Genomic DNA, 6,000 nt, shown 5'->3' with positions numbered 1-6,000 from the left:
TGTAGACTTCCCGGGGTCACCCATCTTAGAATTACTCCCACCTGAGCACGCTTAACCTCGAAACTTTGGTGGGATTTGGTACCTTAACACTCATATCTTCGCGTCCGCTTTCTCACATGGCCTTTATTACCTGTTCCAAAGCCAGTCAAAGCCTTACAGACTTTCGAAGCGTTTCGTATTACGTCCTTTCTTTTACAATGACCGTTTTATCCTTTTCCTCTTCTCGGTGTCTACCTTCCGCCTGCATGTATGGCTATTTCCTGTCTGGCGCCCAGCTCCACACAACAGAACAAGTATATCAGTCCTATCTTGCTTTTTCTGACTTTCCATATCATCATTCGCCTTTTCCCGCCAATACTGGGCGCCTACGGAAATCAACGATTAATATAATGAATCTTACTTCCTATGACTTGGCTCTATCGCACGATCTCAGACAGAAAGAAGGTCAACCATTCCTAAATGCCCCGTAGCCTCCCGTTTATAAATGTGGCCGGCTTCACACCATAAACAGGACTCTACCGGACACGACTTTGCAGACAACCCTTGGACCGACCTGCTCTGATACCACTTTGTCACACCCCGACCTCACTAGGGTGTGATGGGCACCCGACCCCGTAACCGGAGCCGAGCGAACCCGCTGACCCTTACTACGTACTTGAAATTTTTTTTTGAACCTCTAAGTCAGGTTTATACAATAAGATTACTAAAACATTCTTTTATTGCTTTTAAATCAAGTAAAACATGTAACTGTACAAACTTGTATTACAATACAAACCGACTCCCAAACCCACGACTCGTCCGCAAAGTCTCTAACCGTAATCGGACTCCCGGTACGTATACTCGACTCGGCTTCACTCCGTGCCAAATGGAGCTTGCCAACTTCGCCGGAACATCTTTTACATTAACTTCGATCCGTCGGGTGTACCGCGCGGCATGAACGCGACCCCGAAGAAGAGGGGTCGACGAGCAATGTACCGAGTATGCAAGACATGAATAATAATAATACGAACAAGAACGTAAGTATGAACAACAATACCATGGGATTATAGAAAACCGTCTCGTGATGAGATAAGAGGATAGACCGTACCTATAAGTGCCCGTACATATAAGCGTCGCGTACTTTCTTAGCTTTCCTTACTCATATATATATATATAAAGAAAAGAATATATATATATTGCCGAGGCGTCGGCGTGCCGATCCATTTAACCATAATATGCACACCCCGCGTCCGGCATCCCGCGTCCGGGACGATATCATGTGCTATACTCCAACCGATCGGTGGATATGCGTATATAACGCTCTCGCTTCTTATCCCTATTTTCCCCCGTAAATATATGCATGCTTATAATATATATATATCGGCGTCTATAGCGCCTCGTCTCATTCTTTTGTCACATGCAATATATATATATATATATATATATAAATAAGTCTATAGCGCTCCGATTTTACCATTTATATTCCATGTATATTTATCGCGTCTATATAGCGCTCTCGATTCGTTATTATATATATATATGTATGTCGGGATCACACATCAATCGGGTCATAAAGCATAATTCCATGTATTTAGAATCCTTAGAATAGTCATTAAATAGACTTTTAATATTTAACATTTGATATTTTTAAAGAAAAAGAATATCATTATCTATCGTAGGCATTTTCATTTATAAACTTTTTAAAGAAAAATCATCATTGAAGTCAAAAGTTTAGTTAAAACCACTACTTATTTTAGTAGGAAAGATAACCAAAAACTTTTATTAGCTTCTAGCCAAAACAAGCCAATGTAAAACAATAAGAAAATCCGGGAATAGTGGGCCCGCCTCGGGTCAAATGAGGCGGCGCACACAATTTACGTGTAAGACGTTTCATGACATTGCTTATGAGAGTTTTAAGGTAATCGGGTCTCATTTATGCAAGTTCTAAAGGTCTAAGAAGTTTTCCACATTTCGCACCATTTCTAGTTCAATCTTACCGAATGAATAGTAGCGAATTTCAATCTTGGATTTCTAGAGAAAAGGAATGATCCCCGAGGCCCGTATCCAACTTAGTACGTCTAAGACATGCCATAGAAAGAAGGGTGAAGTCTTACATACCTCTTTCCGCTCCTTTTGCTATTCCAAATTCACGTCGAAATCTCGTCCAAAATCTACAATTTGGTCATGTTTACCAAACATTGATTAGAAGCCTTTAAGAATCCAAATCTTGAATCAACATTTGTCTATAGAAATTTCGGCAGCATTTCCCCTGTAAATGCGCCATCCCCGAGATTCCAACTCGGCTAATTTCAATCAACAACAACCCGGGAATTCAACCCGGCCAAAACAACATCAACACTAGCAATACTTCGATATTCAATTCAATTCAATTCCTCAACATTCCATTTACCTTCAAATAAACTACATTCATTCAAACTCACATTATTGATCATATGTTCAAGTATGAATCCGAGACCATTCAAACATGATTCAAGAACGTTTCAAGCAATCCATATAATATTCGAAACAATGCAAACACTAAGCCATGGAACCCGAAATCTTCCAACTACATTAGGAGCATCAATAACACTTTTTTTTCTTCTTCCAAATTCATAAACTATATCTACCATTCCATACGCTAGCATTATCATTTTCATCAATACAAGAAATCATATTACAACCTCATTATATTCCAAATCAGCCCACAACACTCTTATCTCCAATTTGAATCATCAATCATTCATTTTACGTCATAAGATTCACAACAACGACAAGTAAACTACTAAATAAAATTTGCCCATTTCTTCCACATAAAACCACCACCATTCGGCCACCACACCATTCACACACAACTTCATGAATTTTATTCATTTCAACACACTACAACATTCAACATGTTAATTAGAATTAATTCGTCACCCCTAGACATATAACACACACACACACGGCCATAACACAACTTTCATGGCTCAACTTCCATATCCATATTCCCATGTTTTCCATTCATTTCTACGTTGCACAACATGTACAAATCATGCATGACATATGGAAATAAGAATTAAATCTCACCTTCTTCATACTTCTCCTCCATTCGGCTAGGGTTGGTTTTGCATAGAAGAGTGCTTCTCTTGTTTCAACAACTACTCCATGGCGTAGAGAACCTCTTAATTAGTAGGAAGACATGAAGAAAAGAATTTTTCTCCTTCAATTTTTCCATGGACTGAACTCAGCCATGCTTGGCCGTGTTCTCCTTCTTGTTTTTTCTCCATCTTTCTTCAATTTCTAGAGTTAAAAGATAACTACTTGCCTTCCCTTTTTTTCAAGACTTGTCATATATATATATATATATATATGGAGGGAGAGGTGGCCGGTCATGACCCTCTTTATTTTCTCCAATTTTTTTTTTTTTCTTTTTCTTTCCCTCCAAATTATTCTTCAAATTGAATTTTCTAATTAATAAAAGATGAATAAATGTTTTTGGTCATCCTTTTATATATATATACATATATAACTGTGCACAACTATGAGATGAACACATAAGCTCCATGTCTTTTTCTTCTTTTCTCTCTATTTCTTTTTTTCAACAAGTCATGAATGATAATTTCCGAATTCCAAATTTATCCCTAACACTCCATGCCAATAATATTGAATAAACAACCTTACGCATCCTAAAAAAAAATATAACCTTGTCCTTACTTCCCGCCATTAACTCGAAATATTCAAACGTATAAAAATGCGAGGTGTAACATCCTTCCCCCCTTTGGAACATTCGTCCTCGAATGTTCGACTAATTCGGTGGGGTCGCATAAGCATCTCGGGGGAGCTCCCTTTTCAAAGCTATTTTCATCCTCCATATTAGCTCTTAAGCTATCCAATACCGTTCTCTTTGACATACTCTTTCTCTTCATATACGTCCATTTTCTGGCGTCGCACTACTCAAAGTTTGTGCGAACTTCGTATGTTGCCTTAAGCATTATCCGGACCTTTATCCACTTATTGTCGGTTTCCCCGACCTTGCTAATTCACTTCGAGAGAGGTCTCGTTTGTAACTCGAGCGTTCATATCAAACACACTACCGTATCAACTGTCTATATCTCATCCTTACATTTCCCCCACCTGCTTCCCCCCTTTTGGGGTGTACCTATACCATTATCCATTTATACTTCGTCTCATATCCTCATTCCCAACCTCAATCTATAGTAGAATAATAATAACTTACTTTGCAACACTTGTACCATTTACTCTTGCTGTCACTCGAACTTCGCACTTTACTCGATTAATGCCTTTTGTACCGTAACTTCGGTTGATGGATTCACATGTCCACCATACAATCACATTTGGGAGATATCTCACACATATATACATATATATATATTACTACCGAACTAGCCCACAAAATACGTCCAAACGCCGTTCAAGCCTATCCTAATTCCTGTGGCCGTGATGCACTTCCGTCCCTTTTTACCGAGCAAGTTTGTCTCGTCCTACGCGTCTTCTTATGATCTCCAACCATCCCATATGTCCTAGTTTCCCTTAGGCTAACCCAACTTCTCATTTATCTCGTAAGTCTGAAGATGTTGAATTTTTGTAAACTTCCCAGGGGGTTACCCATCCTAGAATTGCTCCCGCCCGAGCACGCTTAACCTCGAAACTTTGGTGAAATTTGGTGCCTTAACACCGATATCATCGCGTTCGCTTCCTCGTATGACCTTCATTACATGTTCTGGAGCAAGTCAAAGTCTTACCGATTCTGAAACATTTTCGTAACACGTCCTTTCTTTTACATTTACCGTTTTATCCTTTTCCTCTTCTCATTATTCACCTTCCGCCCGCATGCATACCTATTTTCCTATCCGGCGCCCGCTTCACATAACAAAACAAATATATCCATCCTATCTTCTTTTTCTCGACTTTCATGTCATCCCTCGCCTTTTTCCCGCCGATATCGGATGCCCGGAATTCCACGATTAATATAAGGATCTTATCTCCTATGACTTGGTTCTATCGCACGATCTCATGACGTAAAGAAGGTCAACCATTCCTAGATGCCCCGCGTAGCCTCCTCCCGTTTATAAATGTGGCCGGCTTCACACCCATAAACAGGGACTCTACCGGACACGACTTTGCGTACAACCCTTGGACCGACCTGCTCTGATACCACTTTGTCACACCCCAATCTTGATCAGGGTGTGATGGGCACCCGACCCCGTAACCGGAGCCGAGCGAACCCGCTGTCCCTTACTACGTACTTAAAATTTTTTGAACCTCTAAGTCAAGTATATACAATAAGATTACTAAAACCTTCTTTTATTGCTTTTAAATCAAGTAAAACTTGTAACTGTACAAACTTGTATTATAATACAAACTGACTCCCGAAACCCACGACTCTGTCTGCAAAGTCTCTATCTGTAATCGGAACCCCGGCACCGTACTCGACTCGGCTTCACTCCGTGCCAAATGGAGCTTGCAACTTCGCCGGAACATCTTTTATATTAACTTCGATCCGTCCGGGTGTACCGCGCGGCATGAACGCAACCCCCGAAGAAGAGGGGTCGACGAGCATTGTACCGAGTATGTAAGACATGAATAGTAATGACATAATACCGTAGAACATATCATGTAAAAAGAGTGTTCGTATGAGACATATCATAGAAAAACCGTAGGATTAGTAGTAACCGTATGGAAACGAGACCGTACCATAGAATAAAAGAGTAACTCGTACATATAAGTGCCCGCGGCGATCGTGCTTTCTTAGCTTTCTTTACTCATATATATATATATATATATAAAAAATAGAATATATATTATATTGCCGAGGCGTCGGCGGCCGATCCATTTAACCATAATATGCACACCCCGCGTCCGGCATCCCGCGTCCGGACGATATCATGTGCCATACTCCAACCGATCAGGTGGATATGCGTATATAACGCTCCGCCCTTATCTCCATTTTCCCCGTAAATATATGCGGCGTCTATAAATATCGGGCTCTTTCATCATATATATATATGTTCATATCAC

This window comes from Lycium ferocissimum, unplaced genomic scaffold (assembly GCF_029784015.1).
Source record: "Lycium ferocissimum isolate CSIRO_LF1 unplaced genomic scaffold, AGI_CSIRO_Lferr_CH_V1 ctg7998, whole genome shotgun sequence".
NCBI classification, from domain to species: domain Eukaryota; kingdom Viridiplantae; phylum Streptophyta; class Magnoliopsida; order Solanales; family Solanaceae; genus Lycium; species Lycium ferocissimum.
This window is presented reverse-complemented; position numbering follows the sequence as displayed.